The sequence below is a fragment of the Pezoporus wallicus genome, unplaced genomic scaffold, assembly GCF_028554395.1.
Source record: "Pezoporus wallicus isolate ANWC-B61680 ecotype Strahan unplaced genomic scaffold, APGP_CSIRO_Pwel_v1 contig_8047, whole genome shotgun sequence".
In the NCBI taxonomy this organism is placed as follows: Eukaryota; Metazoa; Chordata; class Aves; order Psittaciformes; family Psittacidae; genus Pezoporus; species Pezoporus wallicus.
The window spans coordinates 4,303,785-4,319,498 of NW_026639548.1; the positions used below are offsets into that span (position 1 = coordinate 4,303,785).

Below are 15,714 nucleotides of genomic sequence, written 5' to 3' on the forward strand. Positions count from 1 at the left end.
ATGTGGTATAAGCCTGGGTGAAAGGCAGGTCAGTTTAACATAGAATGTGTAACGGGTAGGAGCATTAGGAATGAAACTCTTGCAGTGCTACTCACAAAACTGGAACGTTTTGTGGCACTGTCCCTGCCCATCCGTTGACCTGTCCTGTCCATTGTGCACTTCAGAGTGTCCCATAAAACTGGAGTTCACATCTGGCTGGAGAGGGAAGGCACTTGAGTTTCATCTGAATTTCTATGGGCAGTGGTGTTAGGGCACATACCACTGGATGGTTATTTTCCAGCCTCTAGAGATAGACAGTGACATACACATGTACTCTCCAGGAAGGCAGGTATCACAGGCATGCTAATGTAATTCCCATTTACAGGGAAGAGTATGTGCTTTAAAAGAGTCTGTACAGCACATCAAGCTTGTGCTAAGAATGAGAAAGATTGTTGTTAATTTCCTGTTGTTTAGCTTTAAAGTTTTTCTCCTATCTTCCTTGTGTTCTGCAGGTTTGGGAACAGCAATATTGCATTATGTATTACCAGAAAATGCTACAATATAAACTTGCAATCCAAGCACATGAGATTAGTTTTCAAACCAGCTGGAAACAGGGATAAGCGGATCTCACCCAGTGACCCCTGTCTTAAAGGCAGGTTGTTTTCTCATACATAAACAATCCTTTCTACCTCCCACTTCTGTCCTGAAAACAGCAGAACCTCAGAGCTCAGTGAGTGACTCTCTTCTGTTCTTGTTTTACAGCAGCCTATTTAACTTTGCTGGAGTGTTCTTCATTTAAAACTACTCCAGAGGTGAAAGCATTCTAAAATGGCATTATAAAAGTCTTTTGGAAATTACCTTTTGGTGTATCTACAGTACATAACAACTGCAGTAAATTCTGACAACCACTTAGCGGGGATTATACATAACTACTTGAAATCAGTTTTCATTGTCATCTGTTCTCTGAACAAGAGGAAATGAGATGACTAAGGTGTATGCTACAATATACATAGAGCTGCTTACTGCTTGAACTCTGCACAGTTTACTAGGTTACTTTAGCTGATATCTGAGAAGTACCACTGAGCAACCCTGGTAAATGTTTTCACTTTTTTTACACAGTATCTTTATGGTAGATTGGATCTCAACATTACTAAAACATGGTATCTAAGTGCAAGAATTAAGCCAGTAAAAGAGCTATTTGAAGATGTCAGACAGTCACCCATTTCTTCAGCTGAAAAATCTATCTATTGATAGATTAGTGCCAGGAATGCCAAATCAATAATGTAAAGCATCATGGGATTATAACAAAAGGTAGAGTTCTTAATAAATGCAAGCATCATTGTGTGTTTTGTTATAATCCCTCTCTGAGGACTTGGCCTTCTGAGATGTGACATCCTGCTTGTACACAACCAAAGGCAGAATAGCCTGTGCTGAACAACAGCATAAGATAGTTGCTCCTTCAGATAGCTCAGCTAGAAAGAAAGGAATCAATTCAGATCACCCAGAAACAACCTCAGTTAGTTTAAGAGCTATACAAAAGAAGACATTTAAACTGGGCATGAAGCAAACGTTAGCACTCTCTTTCTGTATTTATAGAATTAGAGTAAGCAGGCATACAAACAGAAAAGCAGAATCACCCTGTCCCAAAGAGTTTTATACTGCTGGCCTTCATCAAAAGATTGTCAAAATCAGTGCAATTTAATTAATAGGTCTGAGTGTAACATGCAATAGAATGCAATGATATCCTGAAGCCCAATATATTATTATATATATTCCAAAGAATGCCTTTGTTGGCTGATCTCTAGTACTGTCCTTTCAGAGGAAGTTCCACACCATGGATAGCAACAACAAAACTTGCTAAAGCCAGAAGGGTCTTTGGATCAGGTTTTCCTTGTTGTTAATGATTATTTGTAGTACTTCAGTTTCTGTAATCATTTATTTTAATAACCTAGTTTATAATCAAGTTTATTATAAAGCATGGTAGGTGCAAGGGCAGTGATTCTGAAAACCAAATAGCAGAGAAAAAAACCTCTAGTTTTTCTAGCAAGCACACATGAAAGGGAAAATTGAAAAAGCAGTTCATGAGCCACTGTTCCCAGTTGCCTCTCAATTAAAAAGAGCCAGAGTTTCTGTCTTACATTGTTATACTGAAACAGGAGTAACACTAGGACATCAAGTGTGCCTGAAAGAGGCTAAATTCTTACTCGATCCAAGAGGAAGGCTGTTTCCATATTAGATTTGCATGAAGATCCAGCTTTGTATCTTAGACTATACGTCAGTTTAAAATGTTGATGTGGCCCTCAGAAGATGGTGTCAAACATGCCATATTGTAATCTTTCCTACCATACTTCAATAAAACAGCTTCTATCTAATGTGGTATTATGAGTGTTACAGAGGTGCTTAGTGATATATGTGCATGTGATGTATGTGCATAACTCCATTAGCACTAATGGGAGTTAATGGGTATAGCCTGCTAGAGTAGAAGAGGCTATTTCTCTAAGCGTCAGAGACTAATAAAAATGACATTTCAATTTGGATGTCCAACCTTCAATTTAGGCAACAAATGCTTCAGATGAACCTTTTGACAGCTACAGTGCCATAATTGACTTCAGACCCAAATGGAATTGTTTATGTTATTTCATAACATGATTTAAGACCTCCCTTCCCTACTGTAATTGATTTGCATAAACTTGACTTTGAGATGCCAAAGTATAGAACTACAGTTTTCAATTAAACCAGACTGGAAACTGCCAGTGAGTGCCAAAGATGGCAAGGTGCTGTCCCAAATTCACAGGAGATCCTGAAGAGTTGGGTGCTCTTCCCCACTGTCATACTGTATGCTGAGGAGACTCAAGATAATGTTGATCACTGGAACACAAATCTACCACATCAGTATTCAACATTACCACCTCCCAAAACTGTCAATTCAGCTTAATGAAGGAGCAACAATTAATTCATAAAATCTCTTCAGATTTAATCTTGGTCACTGCAGTCTGTTTACTCTGTGGCATATTCAAGTCTTGGGTCCACGGTTATCCATCCTGTACCCTTACTGCCAGGCAACGTGCTCTGGGTGTGCCCTGCATCACCATAGTTACTGGAACCATAACAGAATACACCACAGCCTTCTCTCTGTCTGCATGCCTGGCTCATCTTTTAAAGGAGGCCAGGACAAGGAGGAGGGTAGTGCATATCTGGATCTCAGAGCTCTGCATAATCCAACTGAATAACTGATTCAATGCTTGAGACTTTCACACTCAAATGCTTCCCAGGTAATTTTGTTTTTTTAAATTCCTGAGCAGTTCTCTTAAAGGATATTACCTCATCAGGTACCAACAAACCAAAATTTATTAATGAAGAGGATTGCTCATATCCTGTTTAATTCTCCTTGATGTTTCTCTGACCTTTGCTGATTTTTACATAACAGACTTCTGTGAAATGCCGGTTGATTAACACCAGTATGATTAACACCATTTGTATTGGCCATTCAGCTAATGAGAGTGCTTGAGGTGTGATTGTACTGTTGAATTGCAGCTGCCAATCTGATAAGAGAAGTGCCATTTTCCAAACTGGATATGTGGGCTGAAGTAGCCAATAGATTTTGTGGTGAACTTTATGGATTTGATTATTTTAGCACTCATGACACTAATTTTTCACAGCATCCTCAGTTAAACATGTGAGGATAGCTACTCTAAAGTTCTAAATGTGGCCATTTCTGTAAGAGAGAACAGCTCTTGGAATATCAGTTCTTCTTTTGTGATCCTTCCTCAGGAACTTGGACAGACCTTGGACTTACAGAGAGTTATCTTTGAAGAATTGAGATCATTGTTCTTTGTGTTCAGCTATGAGTGTGTTCCTGCTCATGCTGAGTATTGCTATGATCTCTGCTTAGTTCCAGTGGGTATCAGTGGGGTTTCTTGTGGAATAAGGCATTATTTAACATTCTGGTGGCAGAAAAATGAGGCCCGCAGGAAGTTAATCCATCAGCGTTACAATATACCTGGGGAATTGACTTAGTTAGACAGCTGTCTCTCTTACACATTTCTCTTTAAGTCTGACTTTTTTCTTTAATGCAAAATGCTTTTGGTTGAGGAGTCAGTGCTTTCCAGGCAGAGGCATTGTATTAGTTTGAAGGAGGTACTTACATGGATGAATGTTTGACTGAGCTGGTGTTCATGAAATTGGTAGAGTGATTTGGGCTCAGTTAACTTTTACACCCTGATTGGGAGTGACTGGGGATGTTTCAACCTGGGGTTATACACTAAGATTTTAACCTGTGTCATAAATTCACCATCATAATGCAGCTACTGCAATAGCCGTGGGAGAGAGAAGGGAGGACTGAAATGAAAGAGAACATGTTGAAGAGTTACCTGTGTGGTGCATGCAGTTCCTGCTGCTGTTCTCAGCCGATGTCCATTTTAATGAATATGTTAGGGGCTAAAATACTTCTCAGAGTGAATAAAGGGGTATAATCTAATCCTTACAAGTTTTTCTGTGTCTGATGCATTTGAGCAAAGATTTCCAATTATGATAGCAGATCTATAGGGCTGGAGCAGTGGTTGATGTAAATCAGTGTAACTCTGCTAATTAAGGATGGAATGGAATTTTATTTTAACTTAGCACCACGCTTTGTACAAGGGAGCGAATCCAGCTGTGAGATAAGTCACATCCAATCAAGCAATAGGGATGCTGTTTCACCACTCTAAGTAAAAAAACTAAATCTAAATATTCAGCTTTAGTTGAACATGATGGCATGTATTATGAAGACATTGTGCCTTTCATTAGACTGGGTTAATACTTATGCAGAAATCAATCAACTTAAACATGATTTACTGTTGTTTTTAGAATACTCAGTTGAAGGTCTCTCTCTTTTCCTCTGATAAGTAATGTAAATGAGCAGAATATTAAATCCTGCACTATATCCATTAGGAAATCAAGCAGTTAAACAAGTATGAGCAGTTTAATCCTCAGAGCAGTTTAAAAGCTTTTCCCATTGTGTTATTAACTACACATTAGCAAAGAATAATGCTTAATGGAAAAAGCTTTCAATATCCAAAATACACACATCTGTGTAACATAAAAATATTGGCATGGCTTCAAAATACTATTGAGCAATAGCTGCATTACAAAATGTATATGGGACCTCATTAATGAAACAGTCAGAAGCTATGAGATCTTTAATGTCGCAAAGTTGACTAAGTAGAAGGAACAGTGAATTGTGATCAAATAATGCCAGGGACCTTCAGGAATACTGCCTTTTGTTGTAAATGGTAATTTTGGTTAATACATCCCTACGCATGCATCTCCATTAAAGACCTCTCTGTTTACTGCTGGAAAAGGACTATACAGTTCTCTTCTGGTATGTATGTTTTTTTCAATTCAAAGTAAATTCTTCTGTAAAAGGAAATTCTCATCCCTGACAATCTTACTGTTAGAAGTTATTCTTTAGATTTTCTGCTCATCCATGTGACATAGCTATCGTAAAGGAGTCTTTCTGCACCTCGTTCATCAGTCTTAACCCTCCATTGCATATCCTACATCCACTTCTCCCCTCCACCTACTTCCCACTCTTAACAGCTGGCAAGGTAAACTAGTATTTCATATTAAAAATACCAGCCCAGTGGAGAAATGTTTGAATGTACTCCTAGACATGAGCTTTTTTTTTTTCCTTGCAGAATTAGGGCATGAAAAAGGATAATGAATGTTAAGCGAAGTTAAAAACAGATTTAGAGAGAATTAAAAGACAGAAATGTAAAATTAGGTTGAACTCACACTTACAGGGATTAAGAGACTTTCATTTGCCCTTTGATCTCATTTGTGTTGCTGCAAAGTTCTTTAGGGTCAATGCTATGGAGGATTAGCACTGTTCTAAATTATTGTTCGGATTTGTAGTAATGGATTACACGCAGAAAAATGGTCCTTCATGTAAATTGCAGACATACCTACTCATGTCAGCCTCCCATTTTACACTGCAGCTCCAAATCCCAGCCAACGCTCTCCACTTAATTAGCCTGGAAGAGAAAGCTCCCACACTATGGGAACAAAAGTAATTGTTTTCTGCTTAGCTTACGTGGTGGGTGAAAGCTTTGAGAAGTTACCTGGTTTCTTTGCATTTGCATAGAGGATAATACAAGGTTTATAGTGGAGCAGTAAAAATGCAGCCAATGGATCTGGCTCCCTTTTATGACCATTGTCCTGGTGAATTTCACTTTTGAGAGATGGAAGGACTTCAGCATGTTTCTTACAGGAAAAAAAGGTGACAGTGGGCTTTGTCCTGACCTGCTGTGAGTTGGCAAAATATCTCTAATGGAGTCACTTAGAACACCTGGCCCAGCATTGATGGCCACAGGTTACTACAGACATACTCCATTTTTCACAGAAGTGACTTCTAGGCACACAGGACAACCGGGTGTAGGAAGAAGTCATCTTTTTCAGTCGTCTTCTACGCCTGTGCTGATTTTCTCCCCTTTCTTATTATTTTAAAGATACTCTACCAAAATTTTCCTAATCTTTTCACTTCACTGCCTGTGTATGCAATACGTAGTACTAATTATCCACTGTTTACCTCCTTTTTATGACTATATTCCCATCTCCTTCTTTTCTTTTTTTTGACAATAGCTCAGAAAAGCATGTGATATTATCTAGCCACTGAGCAGGCTTATTTAATGGTACACATTTCACATTTTGAGGCCATAAATTTGAATCCCTGGCAGGATCAACTTGCCCTTCATCTTTCAGAGGTAGAGAAATTGAATTCCATGCAGTTTAGTGTGCAAGTCATTTGGATGAGACCTTATTAAGCTAAGGTCCTGCCAGTTTTGTATAGTCATTACAGATTCCATAACACTTTCCATCAAGGTGGAGGTTTGCTTTACAGCCCTCAGCCAAATATTCATTCTTTGTCATACAGAGTGCCATGTCAAATGGGTACTTTCATTTCACACCTAAAAGGTGTAATTTATAATGCCTGAATAATGATGTGGGTTTCTTTTAGAGGAAAGCTCCTATAGCTCTATCATCCTGTTTAATTGACCTGTTTAATTTTCTACATTGCCAGCACTCCCAAAATGAATAATCTCACTGATTTCTGGATGAAAACCTTGTGTTCTTGCTGAACCATTGAAAAGAATTAAAGTTGGTTGGTTGCAGTATCAATACGTAACTAAATTGCAGTAAACTACAGGAAGGTGCGCTGACTGAAGAGCATTCCTCTGATTCTGTAAATACGGGTCAGACCAGCTGAAACAAAGTGAGAACAAAGGTGACATCAGGTTGACAGGCTGAGTGCTTGCAACTGGGAACAGTCCCACTCAGTGGGATTACTTGACAGTAGTTAAGGCTCTTTCTGTTGGCACAATCACGATGGCTCAGCACAGCACAGCACAAATTGTAGATTATTTTTCTTTATATTTCAATAGAACACATAGAAAAAACTAGACACCCATTTCTAAAATAATCAGATAATACCAGTACATGGTAGCACCAACCATAACGTGTTGCTTTATCTACAAAAAAGCTGAAATAGGATATTCTCTGAACACGTAGTTGGGGCTTTGATACCTGTTGTTTGAATTGAGATGAGTAGGTGTCAGGTCTACTCATATTTTGTCACACAGCGTGTGTAATTCTCAACCATTCCCTGGAGCATCCATGTGAGGAATTACGGTTCAGGGAGATAGAATTCTCTGTCTTTTCTTCCCCATTGTTTCATGGAAGTTATACTTGCAGTCACTGACAGTGTTCCAGGCTTGATTTGATTCAGATGAGGTGGTATCCTGTCTATCTGATTCCAAATTCCCCATGTAGTTAAGAGATGTGTGCGTGGGAGGAGCAGGGTTCCTTTACTGATCACAGAAGTCCCAGGCCAGATTACACTGTAGCCCACCTGAACTGGTGTCATTGAAACCTTTCTCTCCATAAAGAATACTCCTGAAAATTAGGCACAATGAGATCAGAGCCTGCTTTCTTGTTCTTCCAAGTAATTCTGAGTATACAAGTTTTCTTCAATAAAAGATTCTAGCTGAAATGAATTAAAATTCCTTCCTCATCCATGTGCAATTTAAAATAACTTTGATTTAAAAGCAGCAACTGATCGGATCCTGCCACATTTTCTAAGCAATCAGTCTTCTTATACTTTGTGATAGTTTCTTTCCTCTGCACTTAAAGCAAGGACAACCAGTGAGCATGCAAGTCAGTCACCGTCTCTCAACAGCTGTATGCCTAATAATGATTGCAGTCTATAAAATTCATATCACAAGCAAATGCACAGGACAGATTGGCATAATCAAACTTTGGAAAGAGCTGGAAAGTTTCCAGGTAATATGGAATTTTTGTGGACACAAAGTTTGTCAAGATACTATTTTGAAGCCTCAGGGAGTTAAGAGATGATTATACAATGTGCCGAGAACCTGCTAATCCCCTGTTTTAGCATTCTCTGACCTTTATCTTGCTGAATTACTCAAAGCATTAAAAATCTGATTGGTAGACATGTTATTTCTCTTTTTCTTCAAACATTTAAACTATGAAGCAGTATATGGACAGTTAGTTTGCCTGTGTACATTTCTGTCTGGATTGTTACTGGAGTCTGGACTGGAGATGTCTGGGTTTCCACTCCAAGGTCCCTTTTAGCTGTACTGCAAGAATATAGCTGCTAGTTGAGACACTGAGAATGTCTGAACTCTGAACTGCAACAAAATGTGAATGGGAGGGTGTTGGCAGGGTATGAACTACAAGCCTTCTGAGTATTGTAAGTCTTCATGTATGGTCACATAAAGGGTCGGCTAGTATCAGTTCAGTGGTTAGCATAATGTGAATTAGATCTATCTTTTTCCTGTTTTCTCTCCTGTTGAATTATAGGAGTAGCTTGTAGCAGTTACACGACAGCAGTTGTCCATTTTACATACGGATACAAAGAGTAAAATGGATTGAAAAATTACTAAACCAACCTAGGGGACAAAATTAATGGTGCCTAGTCTCTAGAAACGGAGTCACAGACTATCAAAAAATGCCTCATGGTAACATCATATAATTGTATTGCAGGGCAGCACAGTACAAGCTTTCTGTGATCTTACCAGTATCAGACAAATTCCATTACATTTCCATTCTGTGTTTCAAACCCAATCTTTCATAACAAACCAAAGTGTTGATTCATAATTCTGGCCTGCTCAGTGGCTTGTTCAACTAACTTCTTCAATTACCAGGAGATGTTGATATGCTGCAGCTTCTAAGCCAGCTTTTAGGGATGACCTGGAAAATCAGCCTCAAACACATCATTTATTGTTTATCTTCTGTTTGGGGGAAAAAAAAAAGAAGAAAATCTCACCAGCAGAGCCACACCACAGAGCACATGTGCTGGGCTTGTAAAAAGGTCATTAAGCTTTTCCTGCCCTTTAAAGGCTTTAATGTTTTAAGTGTTTGCCTGTCTCCTTGCTGTTACTCAGAAAAGTGGTGAGTCTGATGAAGAGCTTAGTGAAGCTTTTCAAGTTGTCCCCTCCAGGTTCCTGTCAAATCACCTGCTTCACCTTCTGTAACAGGGAAGCTGCTAAAAAACCAAACATGCTCAGGTAACCATTGCAGAGCTGAAAGAAAATGGTCAGGATTTTATTAATACTTCTATCTGATGGTCTGGAGATTTGGGCAGTCTCCTGCCAAATACTGTTCTTTTCCTCCCATTGTCCTGTTGTAAAATGGCTGCTTATCTGTTGATTTGGTTTTTATTGGGTTTCTCCCTCCCCCCCCCCCAGTTTAAACCCCCAAATCCACTGGAGATTTTATTATGTACTTAATACATCAAGTATGATGGATCTCCAACTGAGAGCCTCTTAAATCTACCATAATAAAAATAGCAATTGTTCACTGTCTATCCAGGAAAACATTATTTGCAAATTTATCCTGATAGGTTTCTAGGAATCAAATCTTTACCCATACCTAACGCTTGCAGAATGGATATAAATACAATGAAATGCATTTTCTCAGAAGACAGGGGGAAATAAATGTTTTCCTAATGAGTAACTTGTATTTGAGAAACTCTTTCTTTTCCTGCATGAAGAAATTGTTAATGTCAAGCTCTAGAAGGGAGACAGAAATGTTTTTCGAAGTTGAGGGTTCACTGTCTCCAATGTGCATTTTCTGTCTCTAGTGGTTTCCATTGCTCTGACAAGTTGGTCCCTCTTTTTATTTTGGTTTTAACAACAATACTTAGAAAAAACCTTCATTCTGCCACCCATTGTTGCCAAGATTGGTGGGAAATGATTGAGGGTAGAGGAAGGAGTTACTAAGAAATAAGTGGTTCAACTTGTTTTCCTTTTCTTAATCAACCCACGTTGTACTGGTAAGGCAGGTGATATTTATCTGAGTCTGTTTTTTCTTCAGGTTTTCAGGAAGGGGTTTTCCAGTGTTAGCTAAGAGAGACAGGGCCCCCTTTTCTCAGATTTAGGAAATCTCCCAGACAAACTCTGTTTAAATAAACAGACTGTGTATGAATGGGAAAAGGTAAGATGACACTAAGCATGCATTTAGATGGTGGCTACTTTATCTAATTGTAGGTAGTCAGGTCATGTTTGACACCATTCACACACCAGAAACAGAAGGAGTAAATAGCATGTATTACATTAAGAAACATAGATTTATAAGTATTTATTTTTGTTATAGTTGCAGGTTCAAATTGGGAGTCTAATTGCAAAAACCTTTCCCTTCTTTTGTTCAAAACACTAGATCTTGGGGAAGAGATGGCTAGTACTTTTCTGAAGGGGACTTGAAAAACAAAGGAGTAACTTTGTATTTCTCTCATGCCTTCTCTAAAATACTACATTAAGCTGCTTTTGCCCACAATGTGATACATAATTAGAGGTATTAGAGGCATCCAAAGCATGAATTCATTACTGGATTCAGGGTTAGTGGTGCCCCACTGACTAGTAATGAACTGCCTTTACTGAGTACATTGGCTTTTGCAGGCTCTTCATTTAAAAATGTACAGTAGTGTCTGCACTTTCCCTGTTGTCTTTCTGCAAAAAGGACCAGTGCTTCCTCAGGAAATGCAGTAATTGTCAGAGTGAAATCAGTGATGCAGTCATCCCTTACAAATGCAATCTGTGACTGATTTTTCATCTTCAACAACAGATCCACAAAGGATGCTGAATGGATTTTTCTGTTTTCAGGCTACTGTAGTTGTTTGTTTGCTTTTTCATTTCATCTCTTTGTGGTAGTTCATGTCCACTGTATTTGTAAGATATAAATCATTCACTTGTATTGATATAAATTAGTGTGATTTTTTTCAAACCCAATGAAATGTGAAAAAAAAAGAAACAGTTAATCCAACACAAATTCTGTTTCCTTCATAAAAAATGAAGGTGGTATTATGGATGGTTGCCATAGAACATGTGAAATATCTGAAGACTTCTGTTCTAATCTACAGAAATCAAATTGTGGAAACAAAATGTTCCAAGTGCTCTATGAAATTAGAGCTGGGCTGGTGATATATTTGTGTTTCCTTTGGCTGGGGGAGCAGGGCACAGCTACATCAAGAATGTACGGCTTATGGGCAGTCTTTAGACATCAGCAGGCTTATGCTGATTTATGCCACTGAAGGATCAGCTCTACTATGGGTGAGATTTCATGTTGCTGGGACTCTGTCTTATTGCAGTGCTGCTTTGCTTTCAAACAGCACTTGGAGTTATTTAGGGACAGATTTAGTTTTCATTTACACTAATGTAGCCTGAGATCTGTAGGGATGCAGTGGTAAAAATGAGTGGATATTGATCAAAAATTTCTTTGGGTCTCACTGACATGTAAGTAGGAGCTGGAACATAATAAAACATTTATTAAAAACTAAAATAAAATTAAATGGGCCTGTGCATTGAAAGAAGTAACTTATAAACCAGTTACCAGTGCTGTCTTATACTGGGAAACAGATACTCTGAATCCCTGTATTGAATCCTGTTCATGTTTCTGTAAGTTGTCATGCTCTCTGGTGATCAGCTGGAAATAAGCAACTCCTGTACACATGGTAAAACATTACCACCATTGTGTTCTTCTTAGCACTGCTAGAAGAAACAAGGACAGGGATAGAAAAATAAAACTGATCCTGGGTATCAGTGCTGATGAACAGGTGGGAAAACTGCCCTGATCTCCCTTGCACTCAGGGGAGGGGAAATACAGGAGATGAGTATTCAAGGCTGTCATTGTCATGCTTCCTACCAACACAAGATGGAAAAGAAGGCAAAAGTAGCAACTGCAAACTCTCATGAAGAATTTACAATTTTATTTGTTGTATCCTATCCTTATTTTTCTGTGTTCTTCCTTTTTGCTTTTCAACAGCAGCATAGCATCCCAAAGAGCAGGATTTGGCCTTTGAAGTGGTCAGTTTGGCATGCAGGGATGCTCTGTGTTGGGAGTGAATGTAGGTGGAAGTAACAAAATGGATCTTTTCACTACCCCACGTTATTTTAATAGACTTATTCTTCCATCCCTCTGTCCTATGCTCCTGCTGAGGTGTACCACCATTAGGCTCAACAGCTATGTTATCAGGTGCAAGTTTGTGCAAGGCTTACAAGTGGCTGAACCTTGCTAAAATCGAAGAGAACATTCCTTCTACAAATAAATATATAATCAGGGGTGACTGAAAGTAAATAAAAAAGTAAAAAACACAACACATCTTGTCTTTAAATCAAAATGTTATAAACTAAACCATAAACAAAAATAAATCACTCTAGTACATTTTTATGTTAGTATCTTTAGATGCTTCAAAGCAAATGGGACTGTATAGGAATCAGAGAGTGGTCTAATCCATTATCCAGAGAGATACTTCTAAAGATGATACAAAAAATGCTTCCCATATAATCTGTTGTTTGCAGTGACCATGTGTGTTATCATATCCTCCCTTTGTTAATGTCCATAAATATTTGCTCTTTCTTACTACTGCTTTCTATTAAAAAAACACAATTACAAAGGAGCAGTTACACTAACAAGACCTGTAAATAGCAGCCATAACTCAATGTCACTGCTAAGGAAGCTAAAGTACTTTTTCATAAAAATTTTAGGCTATTTTTGCTTTTTGCCAAGTATTTCCTTTGTCACAGAACACCCACAACTGCTACGTACTCTTGTTCCTGGATTTTTCTTCTTTTCTGATAGTAATAGTAGCAACTTGACTTGGTTTCACCTTATAGATGGTGTGACATTTCTCTCCCTCCTTCAAGGAATGTATTTGTCAATTAAATAATTTTGCATATCTCTTTGGGAAGCAGCTCCCAGCTGCTGTTTGTTGTGCAGAGCACAGTGAGTTATCTTGGACATCGTACTGACAAGTTATCCCGTTTTTTGTCTTTCATTCTGTTTGCAAAGAAACCCAGCCTTGTGTGGAAGCTGCAAGGCTGCGCATGTGGAAATGGGCCGTGTGTTCCTGGGAAGATTTTTGGAGGGTCAGATCATTCCATTCTGTGTATGTTTGCATAATGAAGTAGAAAGGTGTAAGAAACATTGTCTGTGTTTTTTGCTTAGGCTGGGTTGTAAATGTTTGCAGGTTGGCTCACAGAAGCAAATTGCCTGATATTCTCTTCTCTTTCTGGATGTGTCTGAAACAGCTGAGCGAGGTAATCAGTGAAGAATACAGCTCTCTCTGCTCACAGGCAATTTGCCTGTCTAGTAAGGAGTGGTTCCAAGTTGTTTTTCTGATTCCTTTAAGTGAAGATCTTTTGTTCTTGCTAGTAAAATATGAAAAGACTTCTCCATTTAGCCTTTGTTTCCACTTTGCTAGAGAGGCCTTACTCTTTAATAAGCAAGGATGTACTTGACTGTATGGCCAGTCATAACTCTAAAATTTGGATCATACCTTTCAAAACACTCCAAAAGAGAATCTCAGGGAAACATCATTAAAATGAGCAGAAGACCAATGGGCTGGAAAGACAAATTAAATAAAAATGCATCCAATTCATAATCAAAACAGTGCTGTCTTTGTGATTTACCTGCAGTTTATCATCAGGAATGTCTCCTGTTCAGCAATGCATATAGCTACATTAATAACATTGTCTGCTGCAAGTGTACATTGCCTCTTGGTGCCAGATTATTCGTCTTCATATTCTGATCCACTGCAAAGCACAGAATATTGGATCCTATTGTATTTCTGCTATTCCATCTCTCATGTTCCTTGTTTCCTTCTTCTCTCACTAGTTGTGCACATCCATCTAAAAGTGGAATTGTTTCATACTGAAAATAAAATTAAAAGGCCTCGAGGGCTTCAGCTTCTGTTGCACTCACAATTGTTCACCCTTTCCAGTTCATGAGTAATCACCATTTAATACACAAGTGAAGTCAGATTTCCTAAAAAGAAAAAAAAATCCTTGACAGAATGTGTTTTCCTGTAAATCACACAGATGGAGCGAGACACAGCGGTTGTAATGCAGGGCTGACATTCTTTTACACTGTACAGTCATCTAATATTGGTTGCCATAAACACTATAAATCAATGCAGAGTGTAACTCTGCAAAACACCAGACTCTGAATCTGATGCAAGATGCCAGCAATAAAACATTTACCTCTACCGCAGTCACTTGTTTACAGCTTGTTTGCTGGCTTTCTAAACTTTCTCATGGTTCACACTTGACATCAATTGATATGGCAAAGGGAGCATAAACGAAGAGTGAAACAGACTTCCCAGCTGTTGAACTTGGTCAGATAGCTTCTGGCAGGCCACAACTGAAACAGATTGGTTTTCATCCTTAAGGCAATTTTAATATATTTTTCCTTACATCCTAGAAATAGTTTTAAGAGCGTTAGTATTTTGATAACTGGCATTAGAAATTCATATGGCTTATAGCTGAAGTAGCTGACTACTTGTGGCTCCTAATGTTTCTGTGACATTTTTCTTAGTAGCTGGATGTCTCTCATCTGCACTGCCTAGGAGTGAATGGATTCCTTTGATGGTTTTTACTGGGTTTAGAGTAACATTCAGGAGTTTAGACATTCATAAATTTTTACCTGGGCCTCTCATTTCCCATCGGTGTTTGGTTTGAGAGAGCTGTTTCTTCTGTATTGTTACTCATGTGACTGGATTTGACTGCCTCATTTCCGATCTGGATGTATTAGATAGGGAAGTTAGTATCAGCAAACTGCTGTGCAGCATGGAGACCTAAAAGCAGTTTGAGAATGGTGACAGTTCTCTGAAAGAAAACAAGAATAAAGTACCAGAGAGACTACTGAAATCTAAAATCTGGATTGATGTTTGCGTGTCTGCTGCCTTCCCTTGGCTTCTAGACTTCGATCCTCTCTAACCAAGGGCATTACCAGCATTATGTAGAATAGTTCTGTGATGACCTGTGCTATAGAGATCCTGTCTTCTGTTCTGAGGCCCACATTTTTGTTGCCATTCTGAGTGTCCTTCTCCTGGAGGAGTGGCCTTTAGAAAGATCTAGTCATTCAGGTGCTTCCTTGCACTGAATTAAAAGCCACAGAGAATATGCTGTTATCAGTATGTCCTGTGAATGTGCAAGATATCAGAAATGTAGTGGAGAATACAGCAGATTCCATTTGCAACCACATTTCATTTAGCTTCCAAATACCTGTGGCTATCTGACCATACAAAATGGGCACAAAGCAGCACGTTAGAGTCTTGTGAGATTAGAGAGACAGTGCAAAGCAGTGTTAACTCCTATATGCCTGTTCTCTGGTCCACTGAATCACTATAAGGCTTTACCCTGAGTTCACTGGGCATCAGATCAGGCCCAAAACCTACAGTTTGTA

The 15,714-nt window shown here is 38.7% G+C and overlaps 1 long non-coding RNA gene across 1 annotated transcript in view; it reads left to right on the forward strand.

Moving 5' to 3' along the window:
• Positions 1-3,104: 3,104 nt before the first annotated feature.
• LOC130602277 (uncharacterized) overlaps positions 3,105-15,714 on the forward strand; it is a 40,914-nt gene continuing 28,304 nt past the window's right edge. The window contains exons 1-2 of the long non-coding RNA XR_008972868.1: positions 3,105-3,251; positions 13,477-13,568. This is a non-coding gene — a long non-coding RNA (uncharacterized LOC130602277). The remainder of the gene's footprint in view (positions 3,252-13,476; positions 13,569-15,714) is intronic.